The sequence below is a fragment of the Mastigoproctus giganteus genome, chromosome 5, assembly GCF_048544385.1.
Source record: "Mastigoproctus giganteus isolate SK-2022 chromosome 5, ASM4854438v1, whole genome shotgun sequence".
In the NCBI taxonomy this organism is placed as follows: Eukaryota; Metazoa; Arthropoda; class Arachnida; order Uropygi; family Thelyphonidae; genus Mastigoproctus; species Mastigoproctus giganteus.
In genome coordinates, this window is record NC_143579.1 from 83,542,728 (window position 1) to 83,559,113 (window position 16,386).

The 16,386-nt window shown below is 36.1% G+C and overlaps 1 long non-coding RNA gene across 1 annotated transcript in view; it reads right to left on the bottom strand.

The window, feature by feature from the left end:
• Positions 1-16,386, bottom strand: part of LOC150085528 (uncharacterized) — a 147,553-nt gene that overhangs the window by 59,290 nt on the left and 71,877 nt on the right. The gene's annotated exons all lie outside the window — the stretch shown is intronic.

Here is a 16,386-nt window from a genome sequence, read left to right on the forward strand (position 1 = left end):
TTTCAATGTAGATTATTCCAGTAATTTAACTCGCTGGCTAAAATAAAACTTCCTGCAATCCAGTCTAAAATCTCTCCTCCCCGTAACTATTGTCCCTAGTTATGGAAATCATTTATAATCGTGAAAATTCGTCCTCATTCATTTTACTTCTGCCTCTTAGAGCCTTATCAAGTCTCCTCTAAGGTGCCTAGTCTCCAAGCTCCATAATCCCCCCCCCCCCCATATTTGAAGTCTTTCCTCATATGGATGCCGTTTTTCCGATATCACCAGGCGAGTTACCCGTCTTTGGACCCTTTCTTTAAGAGTGATCTCCATACATAAACACAATATTCCAAGTGTTGTCTAACAATAGCTTCATATAATCGGATTATGACGTCCTTATTTCTACTAGTAATCGTTCGATAAAGCATCGATAGGACAAGCGTACATTCCAGGTTAGATTTTAAACTTCACTGTCCCAAGTACCTTTTACAAGAAGCTCTCAGGGCTCTGTACTCATTGCTACACTTTTTATAATTGCAATAAACACTATTGATAAAGCACTGTTTGTAGAGGACTTCAGTATTTGGTGTCATGGAAAAAAACATTAATACTGTTGAGAGACAGTTGCAAATAGTATAGTGTAGTGTATAGTGTGTTCGTGTCTAACGGCACCAGGGGTTTCCCCCATCTCCGCGTTGCTTTCATTGTAGGTGTACCAGTTCACTGGGAAGGCCAGAGATTTAAAAGTGTATGGATTTTGTAAGTGTAGTGTTGTTTATTGTTGTTCTTCTGGCCATTTAGCCGCTAGACCCCTGCTGGGGCCCAACGTTGTCCACACTATGCCTCGTGGAGGCAGGCCAGGTACCCAGTAATTTTAAGTTTTCACTCTGGCAGGTCCTGCCACCTAATTTCCTGAGATTTCAGTGGCAAGGGCCTAAAAAAAAAAATAAAATAAAATAATAATAATAAAAATAATAATAAATAAAAAATAATAATAATAATAAATAAATAAAATAATATAAAAAAATAAAAATAAATAAATAAAATAATTTAATAGTATTGGGAAGTAATCACTGAAAGGTAGGCCGAAAGGGGTTTTCGTATGCATTTGGAATTTTGACAATTTTTTTTTTTTTTTTTTTAATTTTGACATCGTATGGGGCATTCGTTAGTGTTTAGGCAGAGTAGGGGGAAGACTGAAGACAGGGGGGAGTCAGAAATATGGAGCCAATAGGGAAGGCGACCCCAGGTCAAAGTTTTAAATTTAGACTATGTGGGGTTACGCTGTGAAAGTGAACAGAGTAGGGAAGAGACTGAAGGCTAGGGGGAGGAAATAGGAAGTAAGGGGTCGATAGAGGAGGTGACCCCTGTGGTCAGTGGGGCAGGCCCATGTCCCACCAGGAAGAAAAGGAGGGCGAGGAGGGGAAGAGACAGTGAAACCATCTCCTTCCCTCCCCAGGGAAGTGGAAAGAAAGTACCGTGCAAGAGAGCACAGGTATAGCCTGTGGCGTTGGCAGCAGAGCTGCAATGAGGTCAAGTCCATGGTAGGTCTTCTATTTGAGTTCTACTTCTTCTAAAGAGATGTCAACTTCTAGGGTTGTAGGTCATTCCTGGGACAAGTCCTGTATTTGCAGTTCAGGTTGTTGAGGTTGTGCTTGCATCAAGTCTATCATCAAGTTTTTCGGATTTAATCTTCTTTCATTTAAAGAGGAGACAGTTGCAAAGGGTAATAACTAATGTCTGTTCATCGGCACAAACTAATGGCTTTCAACTTTGGCCGCAAAAAACATTGTACATCCATGTTTGCCGCCAACGTAAACTTCACCCAATTCGGAACTACAACTGCATCGCCAACCAACAGCAGTTCATCCCAACGTACGGTTCTTAGGAATCACGTTAGATCATAAACTCACATTTCTAGAGCATATGAAAAGACTAAGAACATCCTGCCAACAAAAACTAAATATCATCCGAATTCTCTCAGCAACAATGGGGAGTTGATAGCCTTACTTTGTTAGAGTTATATAGAGCCTTAATAAGATCGACGCTTGACTACGGAGCACCAATATATAACTCAGCAAGACCTAGTGTCCTTCGCCAGCTTGACCCTATCCATTATAGCGCAATATGCATTGCCTTAGGAGCATATCGCACGACTCCAATACATATTTTATATGCTGAAGCACATGCACCCCTCTCTCTCTCTCTCTCTCTCTCTCTCTCTCTCTCTCTCTCTCTCTCTCTCTCTCTCTCTCTCTCTCTCTCTCTCTCTCTCTCTCAGACAACTAATACTACGCTATGCATATAAAATTAGATCTATACCAGAACATCCAAACTGGCAGATACATCTCATAGCACAGCAGGTTATACCAAACCGCCGTATTGCTAACCGTCCTTTGGGTATGAGAATAAAATACCTCTTAGAACTAAATTTAACTTTAGACATGTGGCGCATACCCTCCAATTCTCTCTTGCTGCTTGGAACATCACTCCACCATCTTGAACGAAATAAATCTATATTACATTGAAAAAAACTTCTTGCAACGATACCATGCAGTAGTGTACCAATTTCCCGATTTAATCATAGTATATACTGATGACCCAAAGAATGATGCCTACGTTCGAATCGCCACAGTTTTTCCAAACATCACATTAGCCTATCAGTTGTCATGCGAGTTCAGTATATTCTCCGCCGAACTAATAGCAATTCAGATTGCACTGAATTGCTTTGATTCCTCTGATATTAACAACAGCATAATTTTCACACATTCTTTACTCTAAATGCACTTAAAGCACTAAAACACACCATGAACATCACCCACCCAGTAGTGAAAGGAATAATCACCTCTTTGGCATTCGTAGAACTTGGGAGAAAAATATACTTCTGCTGGGTCCCAGAACAAATGGAAATTCCTGGGAATGAATTAGCGGACAATGCTGCTAAATCGGCTCACCTAATACCCGACAAAAAGTGGAAAGCAGCTCATCAAGACTAACAATAATCCATGAAAAATGCATGTGCATGCCAAAAGCGGTTATCATAAATATCAACCTAACAGTAAGCTTCGAAGTATCAAGCCAAACCTCAGTTCAATTCGACAACAGGAGTAAATTTTGGCTCATCTACGAATAGGTCACACAAATATCACTCATGGATATCTTTTAAGAGGGGAGATACGCCCCCAGTGTCATCACTGTTACACTGTGCTTTCAGTGAAGCATATTCTTGTCGAATGCACAAAATATACAAGATAATGCCAGAATCTTTACACTCCAGCCGCAACAGAAGAGTCTCTTACACTTACTTCACTTTTGAATAATAAAACAAATGTCCCAAGCAGTTTACCTTTCTAAAAATGATTCATATGTATAACCTCCTTTAGCTAGTTAAAAACTAACTCTCCGGTACTATCTTTTGCGATTATCTCTATCTGACAAGAAATAGCATACATATCTACCATACGTATGGCCATAGTTGCCGATGTGCCTAACAAATCCCCAAACAAACAACCGAAAGGACATCATGGACCATTCTTGAAACCTGCCTACAATGCTCGGATAATTTAATGTCTGACTGTATTGTAACACCCAAGTCCCTTTCCTTCCTCCACTAATGGCTTTAGTTCAACTCCACCAAGTGTATAATACTGAGTCTTGGTTAACTCCACTTCTTATATCAATCCAATCTGAGGAATAACCATTTATCACAACCCTCTACCTTCTGGCCTGAAGCCATACAGCTATCCATCTAAGGATTTTCCCTGTGATGTCAACCTGTTGCAGCTTATAAAGTAACCGCTCATGTGGGACTGAGTCAAATGCTTTGCTGAAATCCAAATAACCAATGTCGAAATTATTCCCTAAATCCAGCTCTTGAGTGACCCTGTCAAAATAGCTAACCAGATTAGTTAAATATGATTTTCCTTTTACAAAACCGTGCTGTGAGTATCCATCACAATTTCTATTTAAATGATCCTGAATTTCCACACTTGGTCACTATCTCCATGATTTTCCCTACTACTGAAGTTAGACTGATCGGCCGCTAATTTCCCACTTCACTTTTAGAACCGCCCTTATGTATTGGAGATACATTGGCACATTTATAATCTAACGGAACCACTTCCGAGTCCAGTGATGCTCTCATAATTAGCCTCAGTGGTTCAATGTATTCACTTGCTGCCTCCCTTAAGATTACAGTGTATATGGCAACAAACCCAGGAGCCTTGCTGGCCTGTAGGCTCGAAAGTTTTTCCATTAAATAAACATGCGAAATTTCACCATCATTAATTACACTTTTTTTTTAAACTTCGCCCATAATTTCTCATTGATGCAAAGTAACTGTTGAGTTCATCTCAACTCGGGTATCCAATACTATTCCACGTCCATTACATAAGGGTCAATCTGGTTTGTACTTCTCTTCTTTGCATTCATATATATGTGAAGAATTCCTTACCCACCCTCTTTGCCAGTGAATGTTTTCTTCTGTGTAGTCCTATCACCTGTGCAACCGATTTTAATGGATTGGACTTTGTAATATATTTCTTCAAGTAGCCATATTACACAAAACTGTCAACATCACTTTGAAAAAGAAAACAAAATATTCGTATATACCGTAGTCAAAAAGTGTTACGATATCTCAAGCAAGATTTGGTGTTATCTTTCATCACTCTCTCTTTAGTGAACTAAAATAAATCTCCTCCCAATGGTTGGCTATGAGTTATAGTGCATTTTATAGGTCTTAGTGGGATAATTCTTTCGAGGAATTAATGAAAGTGGTATCCTTGGCGTGGATGTGTTTCCACAAAGTAGCTTTGCTCCTCTTTCTGGAGAAAATCAGGGATATTCTTCGTCTCTAAAAGTGCCTTTTCATGGTTTCCACCACTCAACTGTCGAGTGACAAATTAGGATCTCCAATTGTGTTTTCATTTGGAAGATTACAGTGATGTTTCTGAAGATAATTGCTCTAAATTCTATTACCACATATCAGCAGAAATACTCCTGATCACGCGAGTCATAAAACATGTTTTTTATAAACATAAAACTCAATTTCTTTGCTAAAACAGAAGCGCCACCTCGACTACAGTGGTACTGGAAGAAGAGAAGAAATGATGGAGAGGTGTAAATTCAAGTAGTTGTGTCTTAGTATTTCACATCCACATATTCTAAAATAGAAAACTAATCAAATTGACCAACAGACTATTACCATTTTCTACCAGATAGTTTCTTTGAACTCGATAAGTTAAATAGAGAAACATTTGCTTTCTTATGGAAAAACTGGTCCATAATTTGCATTTTTTTCTATTAATGCTTTGATATTTCTCTCATATATTCCATATTTCAGTATTTTTCTATTAATTTTATATTATTTTTTTTACTTTCCTTTGCATTTTATTTATCTCCATCATTTTCTTGAACCTCTTAATGCAAATGTTTCTCCTTCTCGATATGAAAAACTAGTCTTCCTGCATTTTAAGTAAAAATTCAAATTTCACAAGTTTATATAATTTCTTTCGTTGATTTCTGTATATTTAATATTTGACTGATTCAAAAACAAACTTTCAATCAAAATAAGATTCTTTTCCAGTGGAAATATATTCTCAAAAGATAGAGATGTCAAGTATCACGTTTGGATATTTTGTCCTCTAAATCTGTACTGGAAAATCCGAATGTGGTATTTAGAAGAAAAAAATAAAAGTTAAAACTGGAACGACAGTTGCACCAGGCGAAATAATTGAAGTTTAAATGCTTCTCCAGCGGAATTAACTTTAAATGATTTTACATCCGAGAAATCGAATTAAGAATGACCTCTGTGTTTCGCTGCTGAGTAGTTGTAACTTTCTAAGTTTTCTAGATATTTGATTTAAGAGCGAAATGATCGCGAAATATCCAAGGAGCAAAAACAGTCATGAATAAGATCGCCTCCCCCCCACGATCTTGACAAGGATCTGTATGAATTCAGTAACAGAGCAATTTACATTCGTGTAATGATTACGGCTTAGCGTCATTACCATAGCTACTGCATCGGTGAGCGAGCAGAAATTAGGTTCGGGGAGCGGGCCATTGGGAAAGAAGGCAAAGAGAAATCTAGCCCAATTATCCACACTTGCCCTTTTCTGTGACAGCTTAATGAGAAACTGCTGTTTTTGAAATGGTGAACTGATTGCGCTCATTTTTGAACGCTAACTTTCTCAAACAGCGATTAATTTTTAATAGCAGGGATCCCTTGAATTGTTCACCAGCAGAGAAGCGAAATATGTGGACGTTACATTTAAGAGTAATTTAGTGTTTTCACCGGTGAAAAATGTTTCGAAATAAATCCGAGAGTTCCCTTCTAATTTATGACGTCAGACTACAAGAGTGCCAACTCCATCTTAGGAAGTTAAACGGAGAGTGATCATTTGCATTTCTTGGTATCGTACATGTCTTAAGAGTTTGACAGGAAACCTTAAGTTAACAAACATTAATTAGATAAACAAGAACATCATTCCAATGAAAATAAGATTATGTACACATCACTCTTGCAGGAGCTATTAGGGGATGAAGAAAATGGGCCAATCAGCTTTGAAACAAATATTTTGGTTGTAAAATAATTTACTAACAAAGCATATGTTTGATGTGAAACTATTTCTAATACATCTGTTCCTAGCAGTTCAGGCAATTTCTATAACTTGTGTTTTGTTTCTGGCAAGGCTAATAAATATTAATCGGTTAAATAATGTACGTGATAATTCAGGCTAAGATGTCACAGATGGCGCATTTAAACTTTTCTATTAATAGAAAGGTTACCAGTGTACCGAAGAAGAGGTTTGGACTACACCATCAATGCACCTTTCATCCATAGCACTGGAATCAATATTAGGTGTTCTATGGCTGCGTGTGACGTGGCTTTGAACCGTACCATACCGATACTTGCCCTGATGTTATTTCCATAAAAAACATATTACAAATTCCCGATGGATTTCTCTGGGTGTGTTCAGTTTGGAAAGTAAATCCGGGATAACACTTGCTCATCGATGATTTTTCTTCGTTCCTATCATGGCTGCTTTATACTCACGCAGACGAAAATGTATACAATTGCAAGTAATGTGGCTCACTTGACCAGTTGTTATTCTCTCTAACAGTATAGTGGTTTCGCCATTGATTTGGAGATATCTGGATTCGAATCGCATCAGAGACTGGAGTATTAAGACTGTGATTTGGTTAGCCGATATCAGGCACAGTTCCTCAGTAAGCACAGCATGTAGATCGGCCCATGAACACTTATCCAGATATAAAAAAGCATAATGCAATATGACCTTAGATTGCAATGCGCTATATAAATAATAATAATAATAATGCTCGCCATTTAAGACTTGGCAATTAACACCAGAAACTAAAGAAAATGCAAAGCGAAAGAACGGAACCCGGAGTAGTAGTAGCATGTGATGCAAGAAAGCAAGTGTATGAGTTTATGCAACATCAGCCATAAAAAATTTCACACTATTCCCTCCAAATGCCTGTCCAGTTCCTCCTTAAATTTATTTAACCTATCAATTTCCACAACGACAGATGGAAGTTTGTTCCAGAAATTAACCACCTGGGCTAAAGGCAAATTCCCACACATCTATTCTACATCTGTCCTTCCTCAATTTCAATTTATGCTCCCTTAGGTTCGTAATCTGAAAAGGTGTAAGAATCCCATCAGAATTCAGCCTGCTCAACCCATTCAAGGCCTTATACACCTCAATCAGATCACCTCGCTGGTGTCTAGTCTGCAGCTGCTGCAATTTGCAGAACTTAAGCCTCTTCTGGTAAGAGGATCCCATCATTCCCCTCACCAACTTTGTTGCTCTTCTCTGTACACGCTCAAGCAAATCTACATCCTTCCTAAAATGAGACCTCCAGACCTACACGCAATACTCCAGGCGTGGCCTGACCATTGCCTTATACAGAGGAACAATCACCTCCTTTCCCCTGCTAGCAAAATTCCTGTATATCATTGACAACATCCCATGATCTGGCCTGGCAGCCTGTCTGCATTTCTCAGAAAACTTCATATCTGACTGCACAATTACTCCCAGGTCTTTTTCATTTTCTACCACATCAAGTGGTACGTTTCTTTGGGGTTACTTCTACCCATATGCAGTACTTTGCATTTGTCAATGTTAAACTTCAGTTTCCACTTCTCAGCCCATCTGCTCAAATTTTCTAGACCCTGTTGCAGTAGCACACTGCCATTGCTGTTATTAACAACCCTGACAACCTTTGTATCATCTGCAAACTTCGACACTAAGCCTGATATACCTTCATCAATATCATTGATAAATATACAAAACAACAGTGGACCCAACCCTGTGGGACTCCACTAATAACATTAGTCCACAAGAGCAGCACCCATTGATTACCACCCTCTGTCTTCTCCCACTCAACCATCCTTTTATCCATTCTAGCAACTTTCCCTTAATACCATTCTGTTGCAATCTGTACAGTAGTCTTCCATGGGCAACAGTGTCAAAAGCTTTCCTGAAATCCAAATATATGATATCAAAATTATTTTTACATCCAGTTCCTTTGTAACCACATCATAATAACCAATCAAATTTGTCAGACAAGACTTTCCCTTAACAAACCCATGCTGTGTCTGAATTATTGCTGCAATCTTGTCTAGATTATCCTGCAATGCATCTTTAACCAGTGACTCCATTATTTTCCACCGAGCAGAAGTTAAACTAACTGGTCTGTAATTACTCGTGTCACCCTTCGATCCCCCTTTGTGAATTGGGGATACATTTGCACATCTCCAGTCCGTGGGGACCTCCCCTGATTCCAAGGTTGCTCTCATAATTATGTCTAAGGGTTTGCTTACAGTCAGATGACACATGTCAACAATGCCACCTGGCCTCAGAAACGACCCAAAACATCATAGCGGGATGCAAGGACCGGACAAAGCCCTTGTCGAAAAGAAGGAAAAGGCTACCTATCTGATTGACACAGCGGTGCCCAACGCTGGCAACCTCCAGAAAACCCATCAGGAGGAAATAAGGAAGTACACGAATCTAAGACTGAAGATGAAAGAGATGTAGCATATGCAACAAGTAAACAGATAAGGGTCAAAATCCAGATTGTGAGTCTCAATATCAGTGGGGGAAGGGGAATGGAATAGTTTTCAACGTGGAATTCCAAGTAATCACATAAGTAGAAAACGAACATAAAATGAATAATGTATGTACATTAAATAGAATATAATACGCGCATTTCCAATAGTACGGATTGTCAGAACATTTTATTAATGATGTTCTAACATAATCTAAGTATTGAAATTCTCTTGTAGAATATAGGTTCTAGGTACATCAGAGTTATGATGCCCGATGTACAAAATATAAATATTTATACCCTAAAGGCACATCTCCAGTCCGAAGAAAAAATATTAGCATACTGTTTGAGGGATTCTTTTGCCACTGGACTGCTTTTGCTATTGTACGCCGATAAATTTGATTTTAGTGAGTAAATGCACGATAGTGGATTTTGTCTGTTTTAGTGTATTCATTTGTAAATTCTAATGTTGTGTGTGGGTGACCCTATTTTCTACCTGAATTATAACAACTACCGCTTCGCCTGACAGGCCTTCAAGAACTGCTGTAGTCTCCGATATCATTCCAAACCAGACCTCTCCAAACGAATTAAAAGTAGTCCAGCTACTGTATTAAAAGTACTTGTAAATTATCGGCAATAGTTAAACCGAATTTCAGGTGAATTACAAGGAATATTACAATTTCTAAACCAAACCACGAAATATCCAAGGATAAACCAAGCTGTATAATTAATTTTTATAACCTTCCTACAACACAACTTAAAAATGCTCCCAACAGAACTGTATTCAATAAATTTGACAGGTGAAGATTGTTCACGTAACTTAGACGCAGAAAAATAGTCTTCGTCTGTCTGACAACGGATGCCCAAATAATCGGAAACTCATCGCAAAATTAGATATCCTAACGGATTTTGAACATTTCATTTCAATGTTTGTGTTTTTTGATTCGCAAGTCGGCTTTTAAGCTCCAAGATAGGGTACACATTTTATTTCATTATTATTAATGATTAGTTTAGTTCTCGGTATCGCAACTTCTCAGCAAAGCTGGAATACTTCACAATTCTCTTCTTTCACTAGATTTTAGTCTTATGTGCGCTATATAACTCTGCCAACACTAAACTAGATTCTGATTTCCACCTCAACACTGCAAAGTATTGTAGTGAAGCAACATTTACAGGGGTTATGTTTAGAAGGAACCAACGAAGTTTATTCACTAATTCGCAAAGATAAAAAGGGATTTGTGTTAATATTTATGGACTGATAAATAATAAACTATTCATTCAATACCTATTGTGGGACCAGTTTATATTATAGAGGGTGTATTACTAACTAATAATGAAGTATTCTTGCCGATATTCAAATCATCAAATTTTTTATAAATAAGTAACATAAATATCAAAACGAGCGAATTAAACTTATTCAGGTTCTACATAAAAAAAAAAGTTCTTAATCAACAGATAACGAGGGTTTTTCCCCCAGTAAAGCTAAGAGAGACGAAGGTGTATGTCTGAATAGTACGTATTGATATTCTTGCCCTCTTAAGCCTAATTTTAAATAGACATTCAAGGACAGCATTTTTCCTCAAGAAGGAACTCACTCTACATTTAATATGCTCTTTTCTAAAACAATGCCAAGACAGCGTATACTAACATTATGAAAGTTTCCAAATTGTTTTGAAGAAAATTCTTTAAAATTGTCCATTTGCTTTTGCAACGTAAAAAGTCGTTAAAATATGAAATGAAGGAAGAAAGAAAAAATGTCTGCGCTCTCAGTTTTCGGCGACTTCAGAGCGAATGCCAGAAATGAATGCACAAATGTCTAAAACAAGAATCAAGCGTAACGGGCAGTGTTAAGAATCTTGCAAGGAAGTGGAAGAACATATACTTTCTGCACTACGATTATTCAAAAAACCTATTTACTCTGCTTAAGGTAAGGTAATTTGAATCTGGTCGATTAGCACACAAAGGTTTTTTAGCTGGCCATTATTTTAATACATTCTGTTGCACGACTTGGGAAGCTAATTTGAGAGGTAATTTCACAGCTTTCTTTTCGTGACTTAGAGAACAAACGATTAGGAATAAAAAAGGAAGAAACGTTGTTTATTTCCTCGCCTTGATTGTTTTCCAACGAGAGATTTACATGGTTGGAAAGATGATACTTTTCTTATCTTGCTTTACAGAAGAATACCTTTTACAAACGAAAAAAAACTTGGCGATCTTCTTGAAGAGAACCACATCCTTGGCTTGGGTTAAAATTTTAACCGAAGACAAACAAAGAGTAACGAAAAATTGTTCAAAAATTAAAAATGAAACATTCATGATTTAACTATATATCGGTATAATTAAAAATGTCGTTTTATTGATACATAATTAATTTTATTTTCATAAATGGAGATATTTCATACCAAGCGATAATTTGACACTTTTATTCTTATAATTGTGATTAGCATCGTTTTCTCTATTAATTTAATATTAATTACCTTTTATTTATAACATTTATAACTTAAAATTCTCCATCAATTTCTGTTTTAATGGAAAACAGAGAAAAGTCCTAAAGAATTATAAAATAAGAAGTTAAATAAAATCAGGGTTGGTGTTGCTCTATTTTAACTCCTCCTGAATTGAACATGTGGGCTTATAGCTTCAAGATTATCAAGAATTGTGGCTTTCTTTCTTGAATCCTCCATTGTATTTTTGTATAAAACAAATACTCTCCCCTTGAAACACCTGGAAGAGCATCTCTGAATTTCTGATCTTTATTAGACAGAAGCGTGGGAACATATCAAGTGGGAAAAAAGAATTCTGAGATATTTTTAATAGAATGGAAAAGACTGGCTGAAATCTGTCTGAAGTTTGTTAATGCACACAACAACTTAAAGGAATATATTTTTGATCCAATCGAGCAATAGAAGATCGAGAAAAGAACATCAGTTAAAATATTTCAAAAGGATTTAAATATCACAGAATTCCCAACTTAGATCTGTTTCCAAGTTCCGGAAACAGCATTTGACAAATTGTATTTGTGCTCGCAATGTCAACATAGTTTATAATTCTGCCATTACCATGCGACTAATGAGATTGTTTCAGTACTCCCAAGTTGTATACGTTTTCTCTGAATTCTATTGGAACCCTGACTTAGGTTAATCTGAAATATTTCTTTTCAATTCATTTATTCAAATGAATTAAGTATTCAAACAACACTTTTTATTCTTGGCTCTATCGGCCTTATATTTTTCCTTCAAATATTATGCAGTAAATAGGTTTTCATCCATAATTTTTGACTTATGAATAAATGTAAACTTGGATAGTTCGTATTTGTTTGGAAAGCTGATTATACTCGTATATATCAAGGTATTTGTTTACTTTAGTTCCTCTACAGGATTAAAAATATAAAGCGATGTTCCTACGAGCGCAGTTCCGTGTTTGCATAGGATGCTATTCTATGTGAATTCATTTATTTGAGCGTGGAAATAGAAATTGCGGAGGGATAGAACAACCATAGTGAATCTGAAATTAAATTTTGATGAAAAACTTAAACATAATTCAAAAATCTTAATCGAATTCAGGACTGTGGTTCTGCCATAGAACAAACTTAGCCCATTCTGTTAGACAAACATACTGAAATAGTTTGTTTATTGTTAGACTTTAATTAGATTAACGTTTATTGGACATTTTAATTTCTACGTATCGAAAAAAAGAATTACATCCTTCAAACAGAGATATTCATTTAAGCGGATTTCTTATATAATTCCAGTTATTTTGAGAGGCATTAAAATATTTGCGTTAAATGCGGGCAGAGCACTCAGTTCATTTATCAGATTTAAGTATTCTTACGAGCGAGAGAGGAATTATTTCAAAATTATGTAACGTCTTATTTAAAATGTCAAATATTTGAGATTATTGAATTTTTACAGCAGACATGCTCTAATTGCAAAGATGCTCGGACTGAAGTTCTTTTTTATTCTTTTCAAAATATGCAAAATCCAGAATGAAAATCCTGGTTTTCGTTCTGGATACTTGGGGCTCTCATAATTCTTTAGACAATTTTGTATCTCTAAGTATATCGATTCTATACGATTGCCCTCGCGTGTATCAATGCGGTTATAATCACCATCCTTCCACACCAAGTGGTAAACGCCTAAATTCGATTTCCGTCAATGACGCGAAGAATTATGGTTTTATTTTTTCACATCGTTGCTGAGTTAGGCTGTCTCAGGAGGGGATTGCATGATTCCCCCCCCCCCGAAAGCTTTCAGTTCTTCAAACAGGAAACCAACGGAAAAATACAAACATTACAGACAATATCCTGATTCCTCACAACCTTAGTTGCTTTGGAACTTAACACATACCTATCCTCTAACCTTTTCTCTCATTAAATGTCCTTAAGCTTATCACAGTTCGGTTTACTAAGCCATCTGTATTTGCCAAGGAGAATTCTAGAGCATTTATCCTCTTAATGTCGTTTTAGTTTTTGCCATTTTGTTTGGTTTCTCTGCTCAACTGATTACTTTACATCTTCCACATGTCATTTATGACTGATGATTCAGTTTGTTCGTTACTACGTTTTACTAGCGTCTTTAGTTTTATTTCTTGTACTTTAAGTTGAAGGCTTGAGGTTTATGTGAAAAATTTTCTCGACCTAGTGTTCAGTTTTTTGGATAACTCATGTAAACAGACTCAAATAAATGTGATTTCTAATACCCGTATTCCTAGTTAAACAAACTTAACTCTTGGACTCTTAAATTCTCTAAGATCCTGAAATTTCATTGTACCGTTCCACACTTCATACACCTTTTTGTTTTCTGTGAATTTGGTTTAAACGCTGCGGAGAACCGTGGCTTAGAGAACTGCTTAGCATTAATCAGCTTTGATACTACTTTGCTAAGCCAGACAGATTAAACCTTTTAGTAATTTGATTGTCTTATAAAGTTCCACATATTTCTTAATATTGCTATGATAACGTCGTCTTCAACTCACTTCCCTGAAGATACTCATTTCAAGTATTGATATTTTTTTGTTCTATTGCCACGTCGCACACAATGTTTTAATAACCACACTTAAAGCTGCTTTAATCTGAAATGAGATTCCTTAGTTTCTACTATTGAAAAAACATGAGAGAGCAGATCTAGCATACCTATTATAGTGTCTCGTTGGGGTTCTTACTTCTTGTCTAAGGTGCAGGAGTGACAGATTCCTTTCGAGTTGGATCATCTCAGCATCTGTACCAGACCCGGGCGTATTAAAGTAACCTTTATCATACATCAAGTAAATTGTATTATATTGTTAACAATCCCAGTTTACAGTTCAATAGAAATAAATTTTAATCTTAATACTTATTGAAGTTCCTCGCGTCATCGCCGTGTTCTCCCTCTGCTTTGGTAAGGCAGTAAATAAGAATTACTCGCAACTTTCGTGGCTTCATATGAAACAGTTGGCGTTCTCAGCTTCACAGTTATTCAAATTACTTTTTCGAATTTACCTTTTCCATAATTTAGAAATGAAATTCATATATTAAATATAATAACTACTGCTTCACCTTCTGCTGAAATTCTAGAATCAGCTGTGCCATTAAATGTATTGTACAAAAGCTTATTTAGATCATCGTTATTGAAAAGACAAGTCTCGTTAAGGCAAATGAAGTCACGATAATTAGCTAGTATCATCGCCTGCAATGTGTATGGTTGATTATATGGACTCCTGACATTTCGTGCAAAAGTATCGATTCGCTTTTGTCCCATTTTTCTTTCTTTTAATTTTAGTTGCTGTGCTGCCTCACCCCTGTTTTGTTTTAAATTCTGTTTCCTGCTCCAGCAGTCTTGTTTTTATTCCTCTTCCTTTCAGAACCTTTTTATACATAACCCCATTCAAAGCTGTTTTGAATTTTGCTAAACAAAATAGAGATTATCCATAATATTTACATCTATCTTTAGTACACTGTTAAGAATATTTTCTTTTAAAATATCGATCTTATTATTAACTTTATTCTACTGAAAGAAAAGTGACTTAGTGAAGCTACGTATTTATTTTAATTTTGAAAACCTGGTTGGCAGACAATACAGTAAACCAGCCTATACGTTAGTTTACAGTTCATGCAAATAGTTTCTTTCCAATTATCTCTTATGCTTCGCTTATTTCTTTGAAAGGATCCAAAGGATATCAGTTCAAATGTAGAGCATTTTTATGTACATGCATCTTAGTAAAGCACTGACATTCGAGACTAATTTTTGCACATCTTAATCTGCCTTTCAGCGTTTTCAGGAGTTTCAGCGTTTACGTGTGGATAGATTTATTTTTAAGTCAGAGTGAAACCTAGCAGATTTGAGAGGTTACGCAAAAAAACATCTTTAAAAGGAGAGTTATCATAATCAATACCATTTGCATTTCATTATAAATATGCACCCCGAGTCTTAAGCAAACAAATGAAAAAAAAAGTGAATTTAAGTAAGTTAAACGAAAAAAATATTCAGGCAGAAGTTGTGGATTACTTAATTCCATAGAAAAATATTATCTTTACATTACTAATCGAACAAAGAAAATATTTGCGTTGTATGAATACAGAAGGGACAAAATATTGTTCGCAGGAACAGCGTGTCAGAGAATGAAACTTTTCAAGAATTGAATAATAAGTCATTCTTCCCTCCTGTATACATAATTCTCTTTGTGTATTATTTTTATCTGTGTAATGTTTTTGATTTTTTTTAAATCTTCAGCTAATCAAATAAGCCGTAATATTTATTTGAGTTTTGGGAGATGGAAAACACTCTACCCGAGATCAAACTTTTCACCTTGCATAGAAGTCTGCACAGCTTAAAGTCAAAATTTAACGCTTGGCTTAATTAACTGACTACATTAATTGAAACTGGTTCTTTCTGGCTGATAATTTAATGAAATTCTCGTTTGTACAACCGTATGTTATCTATCCAATGACGTATTAAAAAAAAGAATAAACCAGGTATATATTTATGCACTTGGATTCCAAGCATTCATTGCTGGCTCCTCTCGATATCCGCATTCAAAAGTATTATCGCAATTCATCTTTAATTGATCTTTAATTAATCTTTAATTCATCTTACATCTAGTTGGAAACATCTTACAAAAACATCGTTTGTAAGATGTTTCCAACTATTGACATCTATCGAAGGCAACATATATAAACGATTAGGTTTATTTAAAGAAATAATTCAATACAGCTAAAGGTGGTAAAAAGAATATATTTTTAAAATTATATTTCCGAGCGTTCTGTTAACGCCACTTGAAGATCTGGTATTTGATGTTAAGAAACTTTTCGGTTGAGATGAGTAGCAAACCTGGAAGTCTCAATTACACACTTTTAGA